Source organism: Pantherophis guttatus, chromosome 14, assembly GCF_059756535.1.
Source record: "Pantherophis guttatus breed Tessera chromosome 14, ASM5975653v1, whole genome shotgun sequence".
NCBI lineage: Eukaryota > Metazoa > Chordata > Lepidosauria > Squamata > Colubridae > Pantherophis > Pantherophis guttatus.
Window position 1 is genome coordinate 1,379,276 of NC_142076.1, and position 7,025 is coordinate 1,386,300.

The window sequence follows — 7,025 nt, forward strand, 5'->3', positions numbered from 1 at the left end:
ATCAATAGACAAATCAATAGAGCCAGATTGATTCCCAGAGAGGACTTATTAAAAGACAGACCATAAAAACAGAACAGAACAGCACTGGTTGTCACCTACAACTCATCGCTCAAGTTACTCAAATATATTAATAAGCCACGATCTATACCGGACTGCACCTTCTCAGGCGCAGGTGACAGGCCCCACCTGCAGAGAGGCCACCACCCAACCTGAAGCAGATTCTCACAGGAAGAAGAAACAGTGGGACAATACTGGCAATCTAGGAAGCAGCCCTGCAACAAACCCAAATCTCTACTCAGCCCCCACATTTATCTCCACAGCACCCTCACAGGCTGGAACAATTTCTTACCCAAGTTGAGAGCACTTAGTGCTAAGGTGGCAGATGCCACCATCTTCTCCCAGGACGCAGTGGTTTCTACTTGGTCAAAGAGCCAGCCTTGTGCCAGAAACATCCCTGGCACAGTTGAGCCAGAAGTGGGCAGATTCACATACATCAAAAGGTCTCAGATGCTTTGCCAGAATGGTAGCTACAGCCCACTTTCCCTTAAGCTCTCAGAGCAGAGATGCAGGGGTTGTACTATGTTTCTCTCTCACACACACAGCCTTTGCACCCAGTTCATGTGATTTCTTAGAGGAGGAGGAAATGTTGGCATCGCTTCATCTCCTTGAGGTTTTTTCTTTTTTCTTTTTCCCCAGGACACTAAATCGTCAACTAACCCCATCCTGTCCTGTGCAGGTGCCTGAGTGTTTCTTTGTGCGAGTGATTGATGTGCGTAGGAGAGAATTGCTGACATATGCAAAAGGAATCCTCCATTTTGTAAACTAGTTACCTTATTTTACAGGCAATTAATTTTATTTTCTATTAAGTACTGTTTGTAATTAATGCAATTAATTAAATAGGGTATATTTATTTTTGCATTCTTCCCTGTTGTTACAGTGTGGCTTCTGATAGATATATGTACACAAATGTACAAATGTGTCATATGCACATATTTATTTTTTGTGTGTGTGTGTGTGTGTGTGAGAGAGAGAGAGAGAGAGGGATTTCCATGAGCGTTTAATCTGTATTTATTTATTGTCCTATCTATTTGTCCTTTGTGGGTCATTTATATGCAGTGGCTACAACCAATCATACCCTGGTGGAAACAAAATACCTCAAATGGCATATATAATTTCAATGCTCATTAAATAGAGTTTGACTGCCCCTTTAAGAAATTCTACCTCCGGATAATTTTTAGCCAGAGAGACAGGGAAAATCCTGCAAGGCTGCTGAAAAGTCATTTTCGGAAACCCACCAAGCCTGACCTCTTGCCCAGAGGGTATCTCATGCCAAGGGCATCAGATGGCAAATCAACTGGACCTCCTTGGTTTGATGGGAAAATCAAAGCTGCTGCTGCTTCTTGGCACCCTCCCTGCTGGCAGGGCCTTTAATTGTATTTTGAGTGGGTTATATTCTATATGTAAATACCAGAGACTGCTGGAATTCTTCGTAGCCAAGCTGTCTGTTTATGCAAATTGCCTTCTAAAACCAGCGTTTCTGCTGCAGAATCGAAGTGCCTCTTATTTAATGCCACCCTCTTTCTCTCTGCCAGGTGGGAGGGAAGGAAAAGGGTGCCATTCATGGCTTCTCTCCCGGGGCCCTGAGAGATCCCCACACCCTCGCTTCTGCAGTGGGGGGATCCTGTCCGAGCATTCCCCGGGCAGACGCTGTCCTCCCAGGCATCTCTTGCAGTGTCCTCACTGAAGATCCCATGGCAGAGACAATCACACAAGGCACAGCTGCTGTCGCTGCTAATGAGCCATGATAGCCCAAAGGCCACGTGCCCTCCAATTAAACAGCATTTTATGGCTTGTCTTTGCAAGTGGTTTACCATTCATAATTTCTTCACCAGTTAAATCCTACTAATGTTAACCACTCCCCCATGGCCTCTGCAGACCCCTTGGTGGAAAGTATAATGATGCAATGAACTCAGCCTGAAGACAGCAGGCTTTCCTAGCAAGAAATGGCCAATCTTTAAAAGAAAGGTCCTGCCCAAAGCCTCCGGGTGCCATGGGCAAACGTGGTGGCAAACTTCATGCTGGGGTGTAAATTTGGCATCAGAGCAAGGGGTGTTGCAAGCAGGGGGAGTGGAGTGGGCATGGGAGGCCCCTCTGTAACATTTTCCAAAATTTTGAAACTACAATTATTCACAATTATCAGATTACCAGTGAGATCTAACAAAGGTTCTGTCTGAACATGTAGCCTACTACAGGAATAAATACAAAATTTCCAGCTGCTAGTTCTTTGTGTGGTGGACATTCCAATAATCTTTCTATGACTTTAAGATGTGATGACATTTAACCCATGCCTCCAGCTCCTTTAAATGTGCAGCTCTTACCTCTAATTAAATCTGTTTTTGTGTTGCCCCTATTTATACATCTACCAATTGCATTGGAGAATCTGAAGGCACAGTCGGGATATTTTCTAGAAAATGATATTTGGTCTCCCACGTTTAAGATTTAAGATGCAATTATCATGTTCCTATGTGGGAATAGTATCCAAAATACATAGCAAGTAAGAAAGAAATTGCTGTCAGTTGGGCCTGATACAGTTTGAAAAAGAGATTCAGAGTTTGAAGAGAGCATAGATTGATTCAAGCCTGTCGTTGGAGATTTCATGGCAACCCAATTTTATTAAAACTGATTTGAGATTGAAAATAATTTTCAATATAAGTATAAGTCATAGTGGGGAAACTTTAAAATGCCTAAAACCACTTCAGTTTGAGGCAGAATGGGTGGAAAACAGCAGGGATGGTGAAAGTATGTTAAACCTGCCAAATTCTACTTGGATACCATCAAGGATTTTACTCTGTGTATTTTTAAAATATTTCCCTTGTAGGACTCTGAAAGGGGCTTTTTTTAAAAGGCAACTGGATTTTCTTTGCTTTTCCTCAAAGATGTTTCGCTTTTCGAGGCGAGGTTGGCAAAGGTGTTTAAAGATAAATCAGCTAAATGCTGGAAGTGCCACCAGATACCTGGATCTTACTATTATATATGGTGGACATGTGGAGAAGCAAAGAAGTATTGGACAAAAATTAAGACGTGGTTGGAAGAGATGATACAACAACGTATTGAGTTGAAACCAGAAATATTTCTCCTGGGGATTTTACCTGAAATTTATAATAAAGAGAATGCATATTTAATTATTCATTTATTAACTGCAGCTAGAATTTTATTTGCACAACACTGGAAAAGTGAAGAGATTCCCATTGATGAGGAAGTGATTAGGAAAATATTAGAACGTGCAGAAATGAACAGATTAACATTAGCAATTAAGGAGAAAGAATAAACTGAATACTATATGACCGTAACGGCAAACCTACAGCACGTGTGCTACAGTTGGCATGCAGCGCCTTCTCGGTGGGCACGTGAGCCATCGCCCCAGTTCAGGTCTGCTGCGCATGTGCGTGTGCCTCCCGCTGGCCAGCTGGTCATTGGGTCTCTGCCGTGCATGCGCGGGGGGCAGGGCACATGCGGGGGCAGTGCATGTGTGGGGTGCATGCAGGGGTGCCGCCTGCATGTGCAGGGGGGCAGGTTGCATGCACGGGGGCTGCACACGCATTCCATTTTGGGGGTTCGGGCGCTCACATGCGCGCATTTGCACGGGCGCTTTGGGCGCTTGGTCGAGAAAAGGTTAGCCACCACTGCTATATGATATGGGAAGTATTTCATCAATGGTTAGAGAATAAAAAGGAGCTTGGAAATGAAGAAGACTAAGGAATAATAGAAAATATATTAAGATAGAGATATAAATAAGATGAAAACTGTTAGTACACTTCAGATGAGAATAATGATGTTTAATATGGTATTAATATGGTATTAATATGGTTAATATGGTATTACTAGAAGGCATTAAGAAGAAAATGAAGAGCTTTACAATGTTTAATTGTTTAATATATTATAATTTTAAGTTTAGAGAAAGAATAGTAATGTGAATGTGAAGGATGTTGCACAGAGATACTTGTACCTAGATGACACACTGCTTAAGGAAAGATGGAATGTTTGTATTCTTGAAATTGAAAAATAAAAAACTTATATATTGGTTCTGGCAGGATGATTGGGTGTGTGTGTAGAAAGTTAGTACCCACTCTTCTCCTAGAAGAATGAAATATTCTAGGAAATATTAAAAAAGCAGAATATTATACCTCCCTGGATGAGAAAGGAGAAACATGCTCTTGGAAAGCAGCCTCCACCTTTGTTAATAGCCCCAGAAAGACTGGTGCCAACCTATCTAGAAGACAAGAGACTCGGCCAGTCTATCTACAAAACAAAAGACCTTCACCCTCAGGACATAATAGGATTAGCCCTCACTCAAGCTCCAAGGCAGGGCCCAAGAGAGGGTTCAAATCTCTCTCTCTCTCTCTCTCTCTCTCTCTCTCTCTCTCTCTCCCTCCCTCCCTCCCTCCCTCCCTCCCTCCCTCTCTCTCTCTCTCTCTCTCTCTCTCTCTCCATGTGCTCATTTGTCCAGGACCCAAAAAATCTATGTGGTCCTGTCCACCATTAAACCATCTTTCCAAGCAGCCTTCATGTTTCCAGTGTCTTTCTCTCCACTTGGAACTGAACCCAGATGGACATTTCTTCCAACAATTTGGCACCCAAAGATGGGACTCCAAGCCAATGGACCTGGCCCAGGTAAGCCTCCCTTGCCGGCTGCAGACCCATTGAGTCTGTGGGTGAGTTTTCCTGGACCTTGGCCATTTGGAACAAAGGTTTTAAAGAGATTTTGAGTTTTGAGCTCAAAGGCTGCTTAGAGTACCTCTAACACTTAACTTTTAAAGCCCAGAAAAGTGTGGGAAATGTCTGTATGCCTGTGTGAGTGAGTGAGAGGGCCCTTCTCCCAATCACAGCTGGATCTTGCATTTCCTAACCACAGATGACCAACAGCCTGGAGAGCATGGGGGATGTGCCAGAGCACAGGACCTTCTGTTAGGGAAAAAGGGAGAGAGTGTGTGAAAAGGAATGGGAAAAAAATGAATGAGAGTTGAACTTTGGGTAACCAGCTGGGAAATCATTGAGCAAAGTCCTGTGTGTAAGGAGGTGCCCGTACTCAACTGCTTAAAAGCAGCAGGTCCTCCCAGACCCCCCAAGGGTCTGAAAACTGATGGCGGATTGGAGGTGCCCATACACAACTGCTTAGGAAAAGCAGGAGGCCCTCCCGGGCCCCTTTTTGGTTAGAAAACTGACAGTGGTGTTCCCTACAAAGGAGGTGCCTGTACCCTGAGAGGGAACCAGAGTCCTCACAGACCATTATGGTCTGAAAACTGACGGCGGCAGGCCCGGTTAAGCCAAAATGAACCCCACATCTGAAGGGGAACATGGGAAGCTGTAGCTCGAGGGTTGTGACATAAACCCCCTTAGGAGATTTAGAAGATTTGCTTGAGGCTTAGGATGAATGGCAGATGCCTGTCCTGACTGGTAAGAAGATGTGAGCAAATTGTGTAAAGAGTGGGCTTTGCTCAGGATGAGGTTGGAAAACCAATTTGACTAAATAAAGGTACTTAAGAAGAGGGAAATATATAAATAGGAATGTTGGGGTTTTCGTTTTGCTTTTTTGTTTGGTTGTTTCTCTCCCTCTCTGACTTCCATGCAACCACATGATATGTTTGTTAAGATTTGTGCCTTCCCTAATTTAACTGAGATTTATGATGGGAATGACCAGGGTGTGTAAACCTAACAGTCTGTTTTCCTCTCTTTTTCCTCTCCTTGTTTCTGTGTGTGTGTGTGTCTCTGTGTACCCTTGAAGTAATTGTAACTGTAAATTGTCTCCAATCCAAAAGACAAAAAGTTTAAATTTCTACAAAAAAGGTTAAAAGCACTAGGGAAAAAAAGGCCTTCATTCTGTTTAGTCTGGCCAGCTAATCAGAGTGAAGGTAATGGTGTTCATTTTTTCCCCTTTCCCTCTCTGCACAGCCCAGGTTTATGAGGGAAGTTCACTTACAGGAAAAGTTTCGATCTTGCATTTACTGTATGGTTTTATCTGTCCATCCTTTTTCTGAAGCATGTGAATCCAGTTTTTTTCCCCATCTGTGATGTTCCCATTTTGTTATAACTGGTGTATCTATTTAATAATTGTAGTACTATTTTTTTTTCTTCCTCAAATCCTGCCTGCAAGGTGTCTACCCACCCCCATTCTACCTCTCCATCTCTTATTCTCCTACAATGCCTTTCCTCACCCACAAAGTGGGGAAGGGACCCTGTTCTCATGTCTTTCAGTCTTGCACAGAAAAACTCTGAACCCTATGGAAGCAGATCACACTGACCCAGATGCTGCCTCCAGAGAAGACCTTCCATTCACTGAGCCAGGAAATTGGGTTTGGATCCAGCCATCCACCTGAAAGTCTTCACAGCAACCAGAGTGGAGCAGACCTTCCCAAGCCTGACTGACCACCCTGACCACCAAGCCAAGCCTAATGCCACCCAGCAGACATGAAAGAAAGGACCCTGAGATGGACAAGTAAAAGACTAAAAGAAGACAGCTAGAAAGACAATGGGGGAGGGTGGAAATTCATTGTAAGGTTTTCTTTCTTGTCTCACTTATGTTGTAGTCAGTTAAATGGACTCTGGGAGATTGTATTTGGGAGTGGTTGCCATAGCAAGTTTATTTATTTATTTATTTATTGGTTCGATTTATATGCCGCCTTTCTCCGGAGACTCAGGGCGGCTTACAACGCGTTAAGCAATAGCCTTCACACTTTTGTATATACCTGCTTAGTAGGGCTTTCGCCCCCCCCAAGCGGTGTTCTTTTTTATACAAAGTCAGCTTATTGCCCCCACAATCCAGGTCCTCATTTTACCTACCTCGGAAGGATGGAAGGCTGAGTCAACCTTGAGCCTGGTGAGATTTGAATTTGCAGTAATTGCAGGCAGCTGGTGTTAATTAACAGTGCTTTAGTCTGCTGTGCCACCAAGGCAAGTTCTGAACACCTTGGACTTTTGTCTGGTAGGAGGGAAATTTGTCTAGCATGTTTCTATTGTGCGTGTATTGT